At 37.7% G+C, this 19111-nt stretch overlaps 1 protein-coding gene across 9 annotated transcripts in view; it reads right to left on the bottom strand.

Annotated features, from left to right (window-relative positions):
- Nucleotides 1-18815, bottom strand: part of NIPBL (NIPBL cohesin loading factor) — a 141421-nt gene extending 122606 nt beyond the window's left edge. For 3 of the 9 annotated variants that reach the window (XM_069002177.1, XM_069002180.1, XM_069002178.1), the window contains exon 1: nt 15180-18815. The gene's annotated coding sequence lies outside the window, so the exon portion shown is untranslated. The remainder of the gene's footprint in view (nt 1-15179) is intronic. The other 6 variants (XM_069002175.1, XM_069002176.1, XM_069002181.1 and 3 more) reach the window with 6 other exon arrangements.
- Nucleotides 18816-19111: the final 296 nt, after the last annotated feature.

Below are 19111 nucleotides of genomic sequence, written 5' to 3'. Positions count from 1 at the left end.
TGAGAGCTAGTGATTAAATAGCCAATTTCAAAATTGTGGGGGACAGTGGGAAAACAAAGAGATGAGCAAGCCCTTAATAATGAAAAACTACTACACTTTTCTGAAAAGTAGATATTTAAACTGGCATCAGAGAAATGCAGAAATCTAATTCTCAGTATAAGAGCAGTTTGGTTTAGGTTTAGCTAAGCCTGTTTTCAACTTCACTTACTAAAGTATTCACATGGCCTTTCCAGCAAGTATATTCTAATTATATCACATATACAAACTCTAACATACAAAAGCAAGGAGTTAATGAAATTGACAAATAAAAAACACACCAAAAACCCATTAATATGTGAAAGAAAAAAGTGCTCTTAGCAACACTTGTTCAAAGAAATTACTGGTAAAACCTGAGAGAGGATAAATGCATTGCTACTGCTTCTTTACTCATTAATGTACAGCACATATTTTTTCCATACTTATATAAATAAGTCACACCTTCCAATATGAGGAAGTTGGTCATTAATTAATGATCAAAACTGCACAATCTGTATTTTCCCATATGTGAATTTTATTTCTATGAGTTGTAGATATCATTTAATTGATCAAATAAAAATCCATGTGCATCCTATATCTAAATCTCTAAATTCTAAACAGGCGAGCTAACATAAAAGAAGTATGTCTTAGGCCAGGGACACAGTTCCAAGTTCCTGGCTGCACTGCCAAGTGGACTATGTTATGGGCACATGGGGAAGGCCCAAGAACTCCTTCATGAAGGTTAAATTAGTCCTCACACGGTCACACCACAAAAATCAACACTGAATCCTTCCATCCCTGACAACCCACAGATGTTCTTTATCTGTTATGTACTTTATTCTCCAGGTACTTAATTCTAAATGACAACCATCTCTTCTTAAAGGTTTGAACCTCACTACTGTGGAAGAGAAGGCTAATTATAGCTCTCAATTTCACTGAGGTTTAATACAAAACTTTTGACTAGAATTTAGACAGCATTATTGTTCCAGCTGTTGCTAAGGTAAAGGTGAACCATGGTCCATGTGCCACAGATACTGGATAATCATAATTGACCATGCAGATCATCAAATTAATGAATAAACTGAAGACTAGATTAGTGAGTCATGCTTAATTTTTTAATAGAATTTATACAATTGGATGCTGAGCATTTTATTTTCATAACCTGTTGAACCACAATAACTTGCAATTACATTTTCCCTTTTTCTAGGAAGGGAGAGGATTTTAAAATAAGGTAAGTTACATTTGAAGTGTCACAAAGAATCACAGAATATTCTGAGTTGGAAGACCCACAAGGATCATCATTCAGCTCATAAATGATGGGTCCATATAGGGAACAAATCTCCAGCCTTGGTGTTACTAGTAGTATGCTTGAACCAACTGAGCTAAATTTTACCTATCTTGAAAAAAAATATTAAAACCTCACAAAATTGAATTATTATCATTGTGTCTTCTACTTACTTTAAAACTAAACATTTTAAAATATCCTAAAATAAGTGTGCTGTGCTTTTCGGTTCACTCTCTTGTAAGACAAATACAGTTATAGTTTTTGCCAATCATAAATCACTGATGAATGAAGATAAGTATGTACGAAGTCAGATGTAAACCATAACACTGCTAGAAATATATATCTGTAGGGATACCTTTGAGGGAAGACTAAAGCTGATCTTTGCAGTCTTTCCTGAGATGCAGTTGATAACACCCACCTTTTAGAACAATGGCTCAATCTCTATGCTGTGAAACATTAACATTGCTTCACAAGTCACAAGCTCATTTTGGAGTTTTTTCTCAATTCTCTGCAGCTTTGCTATAATCCACATGTTTTTTTTCCAAACTGAAAGTTATTTTAGCACAAAGCAGACACAGAAGTGACACATCTTTTTGGGAATATTCTAACAATTCAGAAGCATCAAAAATTAAGGATGATACCCTTCTAGTTTCACTCACATGCAATCTGAAGAGAAACCAGAAGCATCTGAAATGGATCAGGTATCAAATACCTTAGATTTGCATCAGAACTGACATATACATGCTGAAGTAGGAATAAGGAGTAGCTAATACTATTTCATCCCTATTTTGGATGCCAAGGCACCTATACACGCAGGCACACTAACCACTGGTAGCCACTTGTCCAGGCCATAAAACTACTGAGTTTTTGTCCTGTTTCTCAACAGAATAATTACTAACTTACCAATCTCTGTGATTAAATACACAACTGAGAGAACAGCACCTTAGCAGCAAGGTAAAGATCTGCTCTTGTGTGAACAGGTTGTTTATGGTCCAGAAAAAAATAAACCCTTCACATTAAACTCACAGGATATGATCCCGGGACACATCTCAATTCATAATCCTCTTTTTCTCTTTAACAGTTGCCATGGGAGACCATAATTTAGAGTCTGCAGAACCACAAGCGGCCTTCCCAGGCCAAATGTTTGACATCATTGTCTGCATGCTTTGGCATACATGATAATACTTGTGTCTGAGACACAAATTTATACTGACAGTAGTATTCTGTATAGTACTAAACTGTTATCTCACATAATCCAACATTCACTTACGTTTGTGTCTTCCAGGTTCATATTACAAGGAACTTGAGCTCCCCCCACTGCTAATTATTCCTACAGTTTACTCACAACAAACATCCTCTTCTACATTTTCTAAGACACTGACCGTCAAGGAGGTACTTCTTATTTCTAGAAGATTTTAAGGTGAATTCTCAAAGACAACTCTGCTTTTTCAGTGGGCAAGTATCTGAGTTATTACCAAGCAAACACATAAGCATTTTACACAGGTGTTTATAAAAAAATCCCCAAAACTTTCAAGTTATCTGACGCTAATTAACACACCACTGATAAATGTGTTAGTAAGCTAAATGAGTGCTGAATTTATTAAACTATGTTCAGAAAGTTATTGCAAAGTTATTGCAAAGTTATTGCAAAGCAATCACAAGTGGGAGCCCAGCACTACATTTCAGCAATTAGCACGCCAGACCACAACCCACTCCCAACCCATTCCCCCAAAATACAAACATCTTTATCTTACAAAGATCCAGGAAACAATGATTGTGAAAAAACCAAATTAACCGCGGAACAATACTAAGTAACTACATCAGGATCATAAAGCTACTGTTAGCCTTAATCGGGTAAATCTAGCCCAAAAAATATTAGGTATTGTTTAAAGAAAAAAAGAGCTATTTTGTCTTGTGTGGACCCACTATGTACTACTATAATCATTGAGTTCATTAAATAAATATTTTATTGTATGTGAATACCCTAACATTAAGGTCCTTGTTATTTCTTATTTTAGGAAGCAAATATGTTGACATCAATTTTAAGTAATCATACATGTGTAAACCCACTGAAAGTAATCCATTTGCAAATGTATCATTTCAAAGCATTATTAATGAACCTGCATGTAGCTTTATTAACAGAATATTTATTCATCATAATCACGCACATGAAACTAAACTGAATTCTTCTTATCAAGATGAATGTCATTTTGCAAATAAAACTTCTAAGTTCTGTACAGTAAGTTTAATGTCTTTGGTAACTGAGGCTATTTCTATAGGGTCACCCTTAAAACTAAAGTATGTCAATTTTCTAACTTTTATTTGATTCATTACAAAATAGTATAAGCACGTAAGCATCATCATAAAACTGGTGTTTCTGTTCTTGTTTAAAATAATTATCTGCTACATCTATAACAAGCTTTATGATATCGTCTATCCAAATTTCAAAATTTGTATATTTTACAATGAGGATTTCACCCATTTTGTTTGTCCTTCCCAAAACACATGGTCCAATTTACACCTGTATCAATAATCAGGTGCAGCTAGTAGTCTTTAAATGTTTTTGTTTCAGACAAATACTGTTCTCTCCCAAATTTTACATAGGGTTACATGGAGTGTCAGCCACACTCAGGCAAGCTGATTAGTCCAAGTAGATTACACTCTCTAGTTAACTGTGCATCAGCTGACTTTCAGTAACCGTACATAATGCCCATGAAAAATGCAAATTAATCTAACCTTCCTTAACCAACAATGCAACAGGTTTAAATTAATCCAAGTTATATGCAATTGCCACATGCTACATATACACAATTGAATGTTCACTGTAACTGAGCATGCAATAACTTCAAATTATCAGGACTTGTGTTGAATTCTCAGAAGTCCACCTACAGAACTTTTTATAAGACATTACTGACTAATTGTTTATCAAGATATGATTAGGAATTTGCTTAATTTCATGACATCATATGTCGACTTTGAGTCTAGAAAAAAGATTTGTCAGCAATAAACACAAACATTTACAAAACAAGAGAGAATTTCTATTCTGAAGTCCATTAATTCAAAACAAGCATTTAATATGCCACTAAATTAAGTAAATGGTTCTCATTATTCTTTCTCCAGGCTGCAGGCTAAAATTATAGTATGATGTGAAAACTGAGAATGTTTACTTTCCAGTAGTATGATGACTTGTTCATGTAATGATATTTAGCGAATTACAGAGAAACCAGTCTTTAAATGGTACCATTTTTATTGCAATTCCTCAAATATTTTAATTATATTTTCCATGGTAAAAATAATTATCTATTTTTGCAAATAACATGACTAAATTTTACATCATGCTAGATAGAATGCCAGCGGGAATTACTCCAGTGAGTAAATATGCAGAGTCATAACTTTAAATAATCTTTTATAACAGCGACTGTAGAGTGCACAGAACTAAGCCATTAGTTGCCTAACTTATCACCAGAAAAGTTCACCTACAACCTTGCTTCAGTGTATGTCAGAACTAAGCAGCTCAACACCTGTTTTACATGTAAGCCTGGGCAAGATCTTCAGAGTAAGAAAGCCCAGTCATACAGATGCTTTGAACACACCTAACATACAAAACTGATTACTTGGCACTATGTACTAGCCACTGCCTCCAACGCTTCACTCAAAATCTCAGGAGCACAGAGATAGAAGACTTGCTCGAGGTATCAGATACAGATTTGGAAATCCTCTTCAGCAGCAGGACATTCAAACATGCCTTTGTCACCATCTCTTAGGGTCTTTAACTGGCTCTATACTTCATGGGGTATATCCATGAAGTATAGAGGCAGCTGAAAAATCCTCCTGTTGAAATAGTACTACATCACAGTGCAAAGAAAATTAATTAGAACAGGGAAAAAAAGTGAAGGAGAGAATATGATTTTCAAACAAAGTGATTTAAACTGAATTCCAGGATGTAAAAACCTCTCCAATGTTGACTAACCAATATGGATCCCTCACTTAGCACCACAGGAACTGAGTTCCATTTTGCACTCTCACACATCTCAAACTTTTGACTGACATTCTAGGGCTGATCGTTTCAACAGCAATATCACAACAAAGTCCCTTTTTGATCTCACTCCAATTCCTTTTTATGATGTAGAAATCAAGATTGAAAATTTTACTTATTGCACTGTAACAGCTATTTTAAAAGACAATGCTTAAAAATGTATCACACTAAATGCAGAGCTGTATAAAAAAACTCTTAAAAATGTTAGAGGTATGACTTTAAAAACATCCTCTAAAACAGAGCACTCAACACTGAAAAGTTGATATCAAGCTACAACATTACTTTTTCTGAGTATCAACTCATAGTTTCCTAGACTTTTACAGGAAATCCCACACCCCTAGGCTGAAAGTCTTTGCAAAGTCAATCAAAAGTTAATAAATGTCCCTTGCCTCCAAGAATTCTGACACAGTCCTTGGATTATGTAATTGTGTAATACTTCCCTGATACCCCCAGGCCCAATCTTCCTCCAGCCTTCAGGTGTGATCTGCTCTGGAAATGAATCAGCAGCTATTCATAAGGCTGTAAGGTCTGTTGTACACATGACACTTCAGCTCCAAGTAAAAACAAAGAAAATATGAAGGGAAAGATGCTTCAGATCAGATAGCAGGAAACAGAAAAATGCCACTCTTGGGAATCTCATTCTATTTTTATTACCAATGGTAAATATTTCTGTGTTCCTTTCATCCTGCAGGCTCCAAAGCCTAATTTGAACAAGCACTGATTAGTCATATTTGTAACCAAAATTAACAAGATTTCTTCTACTATTATCATACAAATCATGATGCAAAGAAAAAAGCAAGTTAATTTAAAATTAAGGCTGTACACTTGTTCCAGTTAGACTTCCGAAGTTAAAAAAGGCCAAGTTCTGCATCTCAGTACTCAACTTGCATGATCATATACTACCCTCAAAAACATTTAAAAATAAGCATTTGTGGAGCATTACAATATTCCAATACAGACCACAGAAAAGCCTATGAGGAAATGAAGACTTCTGTCTCTGGAGCAGGGCTTCATGACATGAATCAATTCAGGTAAAAGGCTATACACCGAACACCAAAAAGAAATCAAGATGTTTAATCATAAAAGACAGGACTGCGAGCAATTTCAAGAGTTTATCCCTTTCCCCAAGGCAGAATCAACAATATCTAAGGCAAATACTAGGAGATGCCCACATACCCGTTGTATTAAAAAAAAAAAAAATTATAAAACACAATCCAACTTATTTTACACAGTCAGTGAAATAGACATCCTGTTGTCAGTAAAAAAGGCATGACAGAGTACCACAATGCATTCACAAAGGTGGCACACATACCAGGTACCTACACAGGTAATCTGAACTACAGAATCTCCTAGCATTTTCTCTTATAAGAAGTAGTCCAAATTTCTGAGCTTTTTTCTTACTATGAAATTTTCTCAGTTTAGGGGAAAAAAAAAAAAAGGACAATTCAAACAATAAATTCCTCTGTGTGAAACAATGCTTCTTTGCCCAGCCAATCCTTGTTTTGTACCTCCGGCTTATCAGGCAATTTCTTCTCCTTCCCCTCTCTGGCCCCTCTCAGAACACACTTCCCATCCATTCTCATCCCCAAACTGCTTTCCTTGACAGTAGAAGCAAATCTACAGTATCTTTTTGCCTTGGCTTCTTGATAAGCCTGTTTCACAGCTCTTCCTTTATGTTTCTTAAGGACATTTATATCTGCCCCACCAGCTCCTTTATCAAGTCATCATAGTTCAGTAATTATTTCATAGAATAACAGAATGATCCTGGGTTGGAAGGAACCTTAAAGGTTATCTTCCGTGCCATGAGCAAGACACCTTCCACTAACCCCATCCAACCTGGCCTTGAACGCTGCTTGGGATGGGGCACTACAATTTCTCTGGGCAACATATTAAGTGTCTCACCATTCTCACAGTAAAAAATTCCTTCCTAAAACCTAATCTAAACTTTCCCTCTGTCATCTTAAAGCCATTCCTTGTTGTCCTAGGACTACATGCCCTTATAAAAGATGCCTCTCCAACTTTCCCAAAATGCCTCACTTAGGCACTGAAAAGTGCTATGAAGTCTCTTCCCAGAGCCTTCTTTTCTTCAGGCTGAACAATCTCAATTCACTCAGACTGTCTTCAATAGGAGATGTGTTGATCATCTTAAGGAGTGGCCCTGCTCCTAAAGAACTTCAAAGCTCCTACCTCCTCCCAGTTATTCCTACCCTTCAAACTCCATTCCCTTCCCATCTGTGTACGTCTGGTTCCAGTCCACCACACTCCTACTCCATATGTTCACCCTTCCATCCATCTGCAACTTCACTTCTTGTCTTTTACACACTTAAATTAATCTGTATTGTGGATAAGCAGGGAATAGACACCATAAAATTAAGAGTTTGTACCACATCTCACTGCTTAGAACTTATTAGGAAAGCACACAAAATTTTTCAACAATAGTGCCTGCAATCAGGGAAGTCAGTGTATTTTTTAGACATTAATAGTTTGGCCAATTTTTGGAAAGCTTTTTAAATGGCAATAAAATGCACATTATTAATTCAAAAAGTCATCTCACACTGAAATTCTAAACTCCTTTTCCCAAAAAAACAGTGGTGCTCCAATCTCCAATTGCTTGGAAAAAAGGTCAGGAATAATTTTTAAACTTTTTTTTCTCTATCGTGACCCTTAGAAGCCAGTGAACTATGTTAATTTTAAACATTATTCAGAGGGTAAGTCAATAAAGGGCATTCACTCAACATGGAAGATTTTGGCCCAAAAGACCGAAGTTCAGCAAAGTCAGAAGTAAAATCATTACCTTTAAATAGTATGTCAGTAAGCAGGAAACTGAGAGGAGAACACTACCGGTCCTACCTACAGGCAAGGAGAAACATGCATTCTTAAAGTCAGCCAGTAAATCTGTTAAGAAATGCTTCATATCCTTGTAACCACCAAATTTTAACAGGATAAATGAAATTTTACTCTGTTACAGGTTATGCCTCAACAGGAGTTTTTAAAAGAAACTGCCAAGAAGAACCAACCATCACTGCACATGCTAGCAGAAAAAAAATCAATTTCCCACTATTTCAGAAGAAAAAAAGGACATATAGCATCCACACAGTAAAAAGCAATCACATCACCTTAGTTTTAACTAGAAAGTTAACATCCACATCATCAAGTAGATTTTAAATTTTCCCTTCAGAAAAAAAAAGTTTAAAAAAAATCAAAGATTTTAGATCTTCACAAAGAACTCCCCACAAATTCTCACCACAGCCTCATTAGAATCTTATCAAAATTTTTCCAGCTTTTAGACTACAAAAAACAGGTTCCAGCTTATTTTTTCTACAGACATTTTTTTAAGTCAGCTGCTGTACACAGCATCTGGTGAGGGCCCTCTAAATTTTTCCTCCTATCCTCAATATCCAGAAAGCATATCTGAAGAAAAAGAGAAAGCAACACATCTGAAGGGAAAATAACATGAAGGAAAAGGGGACAGTCTTATTAAGTCATAAGACTTGAAAACAAAATTTCAGAGACAGAGTATTTGCAACCTCATCCTTTCTGAGCACCTGGTCAATGCAGAGGAAAGGCTAAGTTCAAACATGAGAGATAGGAATTGCATTACCACAAACATATGTTTGTTATTCAGCGAGCTTGGGGGGAAAAAAAGAGAGAAAAAAGGTTAGTACTACAAAAACAAGCATCAAAGTACTAAGAAATGTCAGAATTATGGTTGCTTATATCTACATTTTAGTCCCTTGTGTGTTGTGATAGTCATTCAGTAAATGATCATATACCATTTCTTGTCATTGACAGGACCACTGCCCCATTTATGCCACATGACATGAAACACAAACTTAAAAAGTAGGAGGCCCCTTATGTGGGACGTAACACTTTTCTGCTAAGGAATTTTAATAAAACATAGTTAATAAAACCAATTCATTGAAAAGTTTCTCATTCAAGACATCTTTTGCTGAGAACTGACACTTATGAAAATCAACTCTTCTTAAAAAAAATCAAAACCAGAAAAACCAAAACAAATTAACAAAAAACCTCCACATACATACTCTCACAGAAAATCGTCACACGTAAAGATAGAAAGGAAAGACGTTAATAAGACTAAAGTGCTACTTATTCAGCTTGTTCCATAATGTACTCACGGTCCCTGAGCCATGCCTCGAGCACATGATATAAAAAGCCACAGGGGAAGAAAGAAGTTCAAGAAGTTCTCTGCCTGATACAAATTATGCATTTGGGCCTGGACTTCCTACATCCCTAAAGCAATTTTCTGACTAGGAACGCACTTATTACACCTCAGAACAGCTTTGCTTCCCTAACAGTCTTAGGGGAGCTTGACAACTGACTGACACCGCAGTGGCGTGACCACTAGATGCAGAGGTGAGCATTCAAGCAGCCTACATCAACTGCAACAATTATCATCAAGTCAAGAGCCAGAGTTTTTTCCCCAAGAGTCAAAGCCCAACACTTAGGATACCTTCCAACAGGAACTAGCAATCCCAGAGAGTAACAGTAACATTTTGTATCTCTATGTTCAATATTGTAGCCACACCATTTAATTACTTGCAGCATTTGGGTTACAATCTAGCCCCATTCTCAGTTCTCCCGGATAAACTTTAAGAGATAGATGGTGATTCTTTTTTAGGTTCTCAGGCAGGAAGTCTGTCCTTTTCCATTTGTTGGCATGATCAAAAGAGTTGAAATATAATGGATGTTTAAGGCCCTCAGTGAAAATCCATTCTATACTTTTTAGAGCTTCAGGAGAAACAATGAACCTAACATGTCGAAATGTAGAACACACATGACCACAAATAAGGTCAACAAAAACAATGTTATTAACTTCCTTAGTGCTGTAAAGTAACTTTAAAAATCTGAAGAGTAAAGCTTACATGTCACAATAGACAAGATTTATAAGTTTTTAAGACTACTTTGATTCAGTTTCAGTCTTTCATCTATAAAATTGAAGTAGTATTTTACAGATGTGCAAAACCAAAGCTCTCTAATGTTTGCAAAGCACTTTATTTTGAGATAACTCTACAAATTAAAATATGAAAACACTTCAGTCTTCCTGAAAGGCTGGGATGTACACAGCAGGTAATAAGGCAGCAGGCTACATACTGAATGGTAAGTATATAAACTAGGTTATAAGAGTATAGTGGTCAGCTGTCATTTCCCATGCCCTGTATGAGGCACTGAACTGGGGCTGCAGGGGTAGGGTTGAATATAATGGTGCAGTTAAAGGCCCAGCTCCTCAGTCTGCTGTCTCCTTGTCCAATTCCCTTATTTTGCAGCCTAGGGCTTTCTGACACTGTTCGTCTAAAATGCACTGCATGTCTACACATACACACTGCTACAAAAACCAAAGTGCTTCAAATCAAACCACAGCAATAAAATGAAAAATTTAATTATCTACTCATATAAAAAAATCTGAGATCTCTGATTACTTATACTTAAAAGTGATACAAACTCTAAAGGCCAGAAAAATTAACTTTTTCTAGAATTTTTTATGGCTTCAACATGAAAACTGGTCTTGGATATTTACATTCTTTTAAAGTTATTTGCGCAGACCAGGTAATCACCTTCAAATACAGTATCAACAACTATATTCAATCTGACTGGAATCCCTCTTAGTTTCCACACACAGCTGGGCCAAAATCCTTTCTCCCTTCCCTTTTGCTGGGCAGATTTTCCACAGTCAACAGTAGGGACAGGAAGTGAGACGCAAATCACAGTTCTGCACAATTCTCCTCAAACACAGTTCCTTACTCATGGGGTGTCACAGATGTCAGTGTAAAACACTTCTTTCACACCTGCTTTGGGGGTCAGGATCAGCTTCTAAGAAGTATGTTTGTAATACAAAGAAAATAAAAATACAAATGTAGATTAATTAAAAACTTTAAGAAAACAAGTGTTTAACAACTGTAATTTCAAGAGTACTTCCTTTTTTATTATTAAAAGGGATCATTATTGTACAGCATTATTAGCAACAATACACAGGTATCACCGATTTCAAGTATTTTCTTGCATGTATCTCTCTGCAACTGAGTGTTCATTACTGCTGTTGCTCCTAAATCAGAAGCTAACGTAACCTGTACTACTTCTAATAAAGGCAAATGAAAAACAAGATCAAAAGTAAGTGGTATGATATTGAAATGGCCATTCTTTCAAAAACAGTCCTAGTGTTTTCTGACACTAAATAGCCACCCTAATGCTGGATGACCCACCTTATACCTACCAGTCACCAAATTCTAAAGCTATCCCTACTCATATTTTTCTGATTAAGTATGCCCATAGTTGTTATCCAAATTACACACATTCATGAATATTACACACTCCTCTAACATAATTTCTGGAAATTATAAAATTGTGAAATTGAAGACTTGATTTTTTTCCTAGGTCTAGATATTCAGGGCAGAAGTACATTTTTTTTCTCACTAGTTATAGCAATTATCCAGAAATTTCCCATTTCTTGTGCAATTTTTATGAAATATTAATATAAATTCAATTCAATCAGTTTAACACTTAGTAATATAACAGATTTAAAAGTCAAGTTGCCACTGTACACATAAAAATAGGAATAGGATCTCTAGCTCAAATCCATTCGCATTTTTCATCAAGTATCCTCCAAAATATAGTTTATTTATATTGTAGAGGACTATATACATGAAAAACCTTGGGTTAAAGTTATATTACCATAATAATCACACTAACACAACACCACAAACAAACAAAAAGGTTCTGTCCTAAGGAAATCACTATCTATGGCCTCGACTCTGCAAGAAGAGTTGTATGAACATTTATGTACATGGAGTCTCAAGCATAAGGTTTCACAGGGGTACCTGTGCTCTTATGTAGAATAAGGATCTTCAAAAGGGCTTAGGGATATAATTTTGCTTCTCTGATCCTGTCTGTTGCTTCTAAATTAAAACTTATATATTTCAAATTTTAAAAAATATATTACTTTACTGGTATACCTGTTTCTACATCCTTATTTTTAAAAAGTATAAAACCAGCTTTAATCAACAGCAGAATACTTCAGGAACAGATTTTTGTTGGAATAACTTCAGGTAAAATGTTCAAGAAGTTGAGGAAAAAAGAAACCTGTACAGAGGAAGCAAATTCAAAATGTACAAAACAGTCAAAAGTACAAAATAAAACAGAAAGAAGCATTTTCCTCTTTTTGTTAAAATAATTGTTACAACTAATGTTTTGAGAATAATTAATTTAGTATTTCTATAACATCAGTAAAAGAAATACATTGTCCTTAAGCAACTACCTGTTGTGATAAACATTGGATCAGTACAAGCTCCTAACATCAGGGAAAAAGTAGTATGAAAGTGCCACATGCCTGCTTCACACATACACACACACACACACACTCTTAAATATGCTAAAACATGCAACCCAAAAGAAGAATAAGTTCTCTTATGAATACTTCAACTTTAAATATTTCTGTAAAACTGTATAAACTGTGATAAAGTAACTAATTCAAGATTAACCACATATGGCTCACAAGAACAAACCCAAAAAACTCATTACAAATAAAATAGAAAACATCTTATATTTTCCTTTATAAATATATGTATTTTTCATTCCAGAAAAGTGCATCCGTTCCGATTAAAAAAAAAAAAAGGAAAAAGGAAAAAAAAGGGTGCTGTAAACACAACCACACAACCCTGGCAAGATAAATTTGACAGGAACTGTGTAACTGCAGTAGCTCATTTCCTGCTCATATCTAGAATATTTAAAGCAAACCTCCTTAAATGAAAAATCAGTCAGAAAAGTTCACTACTGTTAGCTTAACAAACGCATTCTTCTTAGAACGGCAGCTGCCTGAAACAGAGACGAAAGAAACGCTAGGGCTACAATGTCGCTTCTTGATGATGAAAACTACCCAGGAATTACAACTACTTCTGCACAGTCCTTTCTTTCCTGTGAGGCAGAGTTACACTCGGCTTCCACACACGCTGTGGGCCAAAAGCAAACAGCAATTCCGCTGTTGCACACCGAGGTGGGGACAGTTAGAGACGACTAGTGGCTCCCTCTGCATTTCACAAAGTTTAAAAATAAAAAGCTGCTTTTTCGAACTGTAAATGGTTCCTCTCCACGCACGTAGGCCTGAGGCCCTGTTGCAAACAGTGTCTAACAGGACCAGGCAGCACAAAGACAGGAATGGGAGATTAGTGGGAGGAAGGGAGGCCGGGATTGGGGCTCAGCAGGATCTTCTGGCTTTTTAAAATTCAAACTGCTCCCTGACCAATACAAATCACGGACACGCTACTGACTACTACACGGATTTACAGCATTAAAAACACGCCTTCTACGTGACAGCTATATTAACTTCACCCTTTTAAACATGTATCAGGCCACGCGGGAGGCACGATAGCAGAGTTTTATTTATAAGACTGAACAGGATGCACCACAAAGTTACTCTATTAGATATAGTAACCACGTATTATAACAACAAATCTACCTGAACAACTAAAAAACCTGCTGAAGATTTAACAAATTATGTAATGTCAATACTCATTTGCCACTTACAAAATTCCTTGCTACAAGGATGAAAACTTTGCATCTTAAAATTTCCTGCAACTATGTAATTCATGTATTTTTTTTAGTTCACAGGGTGTTTGCTTTAAATCTGCCTGAGATTTTAGGAACACTTACAACTTTACCACTTATAAGTCCAAGACTTACTTTATTGTAAATCAGCTACCATTTATTTACAAAGACCTGAGACTAATAAATAGTCATTTTCAAAATACGTTTGACCTGTAAAAATGACATCTAATTACACATTCAAACATCATGGACACAAACAGCCAATAACAACCTCAGGATCTCAAAGTGATATGTCCTGACAAGAAAAGATGACACTTTTTAAGCATTCCTCACATTTCACTTAAATAAATTTACATTTTATTCTCAAGTATTTTGATTAAGATCTCATCTTCACCTTGGTCCCTTAAATGTCATAAACGCAGCACTTTACACACGATCCATTGCCTGTTTTCTGATTGTTAGAAGAAAATGGCATTTCTTCTTTTAATATATATTTCTGTAACATATACAGCACAAAGACAGCAAGATTGTGTGGAGTACCTGATACAATATGCTTGTCTATCTGTATTTCCTGGGTCTGCAGGTGTCCATGTTGTGTCAATCATCCCTCAAGCACTATTTTATGCTATAAATATACTAAATCATTAACACACTAATCAATAATATTATTTAGAGATTAAACGCCTGCAGGTTATAAAACCAAAAGCATTCAAACTTTTTAATGTTCAGAACACAGTTGGTTAGAAGGAGAAGGTATTAGCAAAGAGAGGTGGCATTTTTGTTTCTTAGTATTTACATTGTCTCTCCTCCCCTATTCTGCCAGTTACTCCTAGCCCACTTCAGAGGGATCTCTGCGCTGGGACCTTCCTTCCCTGCCCTAGGTGAAGTTGTAAATATGGCAAAGGATCAGTGCACATTTGCGACTAATTGTATTGTTTCCACCTCCTCCTCCTCCTCCTGCTCTTTTCGGGTTGAGGCCTGTCACTGAGCAGCCGCTTCGCCTTTCTAATCCCCGAGCTGGAGTAAAGGCGCTGGCCGGCGGGCCTGCGCCCTCCGCCGGGCCTGGGCCTCCCGGCAGCCCGGCAGGAACCAACCTCCTCCGCCAGACCCGACCGAGCAGGAAGGGGGGCTGCGAAATAAACACCTCCGGTTGCCACTTACTCCCCTCTACCCCGGATAACAGCTAATCCCCTCTGCTCCCGGCAGTGCTGGGCCGCTGGGCTGAGAGGCCCGGCCCGCTGCTGGAGAGGGTAGGGAGGGGAAGGGGAGACAAGGAGGGGGGATTACCTGAGCAAATCGGCGTCTGAATCCAACGAGAATCCGAGAGAGGGGGAAAGAAATCCGCCCCCCTCCCTCCTCAGAGGAGCCGCCGCCGCCGCTGGGCCGCCGCCGCCGCCGCGGAGCAGGAGGAGGAGGGGAGATAATATAACAACAATAATCCGGGCCGGGAGGGGGGCTGGCTCCTCTTCCGTCTCCTCCTTAGTGCAGCGAACATGTAGAGCCGGGGGGTGTGCGGCCGAGGCAAATCCCTTCCCCCCGAGCCTGCTTCACAACATCAACACGGGCCGGGCCGCGCCGAACCGGTTCCGAGCCGCGCTCCGAGCCAGGGAGAGCAGGAGGTGGCCGAGGGGCAGCGCTGCCAAGGGGCCGCCGCCGCCGCCGCTCCCTCCGAGAGTGCGAGCGCAGGAGGACGGGGAGGGGCGGCCTGGGCACGGTGAGTCGGTACCGAGCGGGGGGGCAGGGGGAGAGAAGGGCGAGGAGGAGGAGGGGGAAGGATCCTGTGTGTGTCTCTCTCGCTCCCTCTCCGAACAAAATGCCGACCGGAAGTGCAGCGGCAGGAATGACTCCCTCCACCGGCGCCAAACACCAGCAGCCTCCCCCTTCCCTCCGCTGCCTCCTCCTCGCCCGATCGCTCACTCGCTCCACCAGCGCCGCTTCCGCCGCTGCAGCTGGAGGGGCTCCCTTGCCTCGCCTCTCCCGGCAGAGTCTCCCTTGCGTAGGTCCTCTCCCTTCCACACCCCTCCGGCTGCGGCACAACTTTCTCTTTCTTTTTTTTTCTTGTTTTGCTTCTCCCGCTGCCCTTCCCCCCGCCCCCAGCCTTTTTGGTGTGCGGAACGAGACCGAAGTTTACGCTTAAGCCTCCGATGAGGATTTGTGAAGAAGGGACCGTTGGAAAAAGAACACGCATTTTGGTGTTTATTTTTTGTCCTGCCTCAGCATGGTGGGGAGGACGAGGAGAAGGACTACAAAATGTTGCCTCGCAGGAGGCAGACTGAGGGTCCTTACACTGAACCCTCAAAGGCGGCAGCCCCTGCGGGTAGGACACTCACTGGAGCTACTGTCGCCGCTTTTGCCCTTCTCTGTGGATGTGAAAGGCCGCGCCTCAGAAACCGAAAGACCCTCTGCTCAAAGCATTGCCGGGGCGAGGGATTTCAAGATGGACATACCGAACGGGAGTGGCTTTAAAAAACAGCCTTTTTGGACGAGCATTGGGGAAAATACTGTTGTTCAGGATGTCCTTCGCTGGAGGCTGATGCTCCACCGCCACCTGATTTAATGGAAATATTTTAATTGTGTGTTGTGAAGGAGTGTTTGGAAAAGAGAATGTTCTAATCTGAAAGACTTTCTGGTGTTCCTCTGGACAGGTAAAACTGAATAATCATAGCACAGGATAATAATGAAGAAGCATTAATATCCCATGAATTAACTATGTCTTTTAGTACTCACTTAATGTCGTTTTGCTGCTCAGTACTTGGACAAAAATCCTTTCATTTCTAGAGGAAGCATTGCTTGTCTGGTCGACTTCAGGAATCAGCTGGACACAGCTGTAAATACCCTGTGACATATAAACACACCCTTTCAGCACTGGATGAATGTTATTTGCACAAAGGGATAAAATCGTACACCGATGCGCTTGAATCTTTCCAATGTTTAGGATTTTTTGAATAGTGCTCTGTCTTTAATACGGATTTCAAATGCCTCTCTCAAGCCTAAACTACTACAAAAGTCATAATTTTGGATGAATCAAAGTTTGGTTTATAAGTGTATGTGTTTTTGTTTAAAGGTACAGAAATGAAGATGGCACTGGAGAATACGGTAATTCAGTAGTGGAAATACTATTATCTAATGGCTCATATTAACAGAGACAGAGTAAACTGAGTTCTGAAAAAAAAATGTATTATAAACCTTTGTTTCAAGTTAATATAAAAGGTCCCAATCCTATAACTGTTTATGCATTTATAACTTGAAGTCATCCATTTGAAATAAAGGGGAATAATCGGTGTTGCAAATGAAGTGTGTCCTTAAGTCTTTGCATGTAATTTAAGACATTGCAACTCTGTAACTCAAGGAGAAAACTATTTACCTTCTCTTGGTAAAAAATATAATATAATGAACTCCCTATCTGGAGTTCACGTACCATGTAGATGTTTACTTATACATCTATGAATTCTCAGGAAAATGCAATTCTAAAATTACAAAGTTCAGGAATACTATTTCAATCTACTTCTAAATGATTGTTACCAATTCATGTTGATGGAGTCTTTCTGTGATTTTAGTTATTTATTTATGTAATTATTTTTTCCTTAGTTGGTGAATTAATATGTAAATTAAAAAGAGAACATTGAAATTCTAATTTTCAAATGCCAAATATATTTTAGACTTTACAAACATCATGGTCAGACATAACACCTGTTTGATTATGGTTTCAGTGAGACTAGCACTAGACCATTTTATGCTTTTAAAATACCATTCAACTAAAATAACTTGTAGAAAAAAGCTATTTTACTTGATACTATGCTGTATTACCTGCATGAGAGAACAACTAATTTAAGCCTTTAGTTCTTTTAGAAGGTGGTGTGTAACACATATGGGCAAATCAGGACTTTATTTTCCTTAAGGGAAATTAAATGGTTTTTATTCCATTGGATATTACTGTAATTCACTTTTTTAAATGAAAGATCGAATTCTGCATGTGGACAAGTGGTAGTCTTCTTCAAAAGCTCACTTACAGCAGTCTATTGCAGAATGGAAGTTCACTATATTCCTAAAAATACTTTGGTATGCCCAGGATTCATCTCATTATGCCTGAAATGACCAGAAAAAGTGATAAATCAAGTATTTCAGATTACCTGAAAACTACTGTAAAAGCCTTTAAACCTTACTTCTGTTCCAGGCCTTAGTCATGGGGTGGGGATAGTTCTAATCTGTATGGGAGGAGCTATGCAGCCATGCAACCATGACTGGAGCACACTAAGGAGAATACACTGCATGAACAAAGCTGGTCGCAGTGTGGAGAAGGGCAGAACTCTCTGAATTCCCCTGACAAATCCACACCTATATAGTCCAGAAATGAATTGCAAGTTTCAGGGTAAAACTTTAGAACCTAATCCTACTCCTTTTGATGTCAAGGGCGAATGCATCTTTTGCCCAAAACAAATGACTGGGTTCCCATAAACTTAAGCTATTTATACAGTCTGTTATTCTCAGACTTATTCCTTGTTCTTCAAAGTAAATCTTAAAAGGAAGGATTTAAAGATCTCAATGTAGAGAGTACTGGTTTTAAAACATTTCTCAAACAATTTTCACAAAATATATGGAAAGCTGTAGGTGTGTCTCTTGCTGCTGTTTACAACTGCTGCTACTGTGTACTGAGATAAGCTTTCTAAATGGAAAGATAGTATTTGTGAGTACACTGCTGAAAGTAGAGAAGGAACCTCCACTCCGATGTTAACTTCCCTGACTGTTACATGTTGTTATTCAGCTTCATAAATTATGCACAGCATGTAATGCTGGAGTAAAAATACAGCTGGCACCAATGTTTTCTTAGATGTGATTGTTGTAATTAGATTTTTCTTTTTTTCTGTAGAATGAATGAAAAATGCATCGGTTTTTACCATGTTTGTCTCTTTAAGTGCTGGTATAACATTCAGGTATGTGTCATTTTAAGTTGTTATGTGATGCACAAACACTGTGCATTGTGTTTACCTCTTAGTAATTTACAGGTATGTATATTACCTGTATTACAGTATTTCTAGCTAGATTTTTAAAATAAATAGGACGTCAGTAAAATAATTTTTTAAATTATGTTTGTATATTTTATATACTCTCTCAATAATTGAAAATAACTTTGCTATAAAAAGAGGGAGCTTGTTATCTGAATACAGTAACACAATCATTAGCTATCATCCTAAATTTAAGTACTCAAATTATTTAGAATC

The sequence above is a fragment of the Aphelocoma coerulescens genome, assembly GCF_041296385.1.
Source record: "Aphelocoma coerulescens isolate FSJ_1873_10779 chromosome Z unlocalized genomic scaffold, UR_Acoe_1.0 ChrZ, whole genome shotgun sequence".
In the NCBI taxonomy this organism is placed as follows: Eukaryota; Metazoa; Chordata; class Aves; order Passeriformes; family Corvidae; genus Aphelocoma; species Aphelocoma coerulescens.
This window is presented reverse-complemented; position numbering and strand designations above follow the sequence as displayed.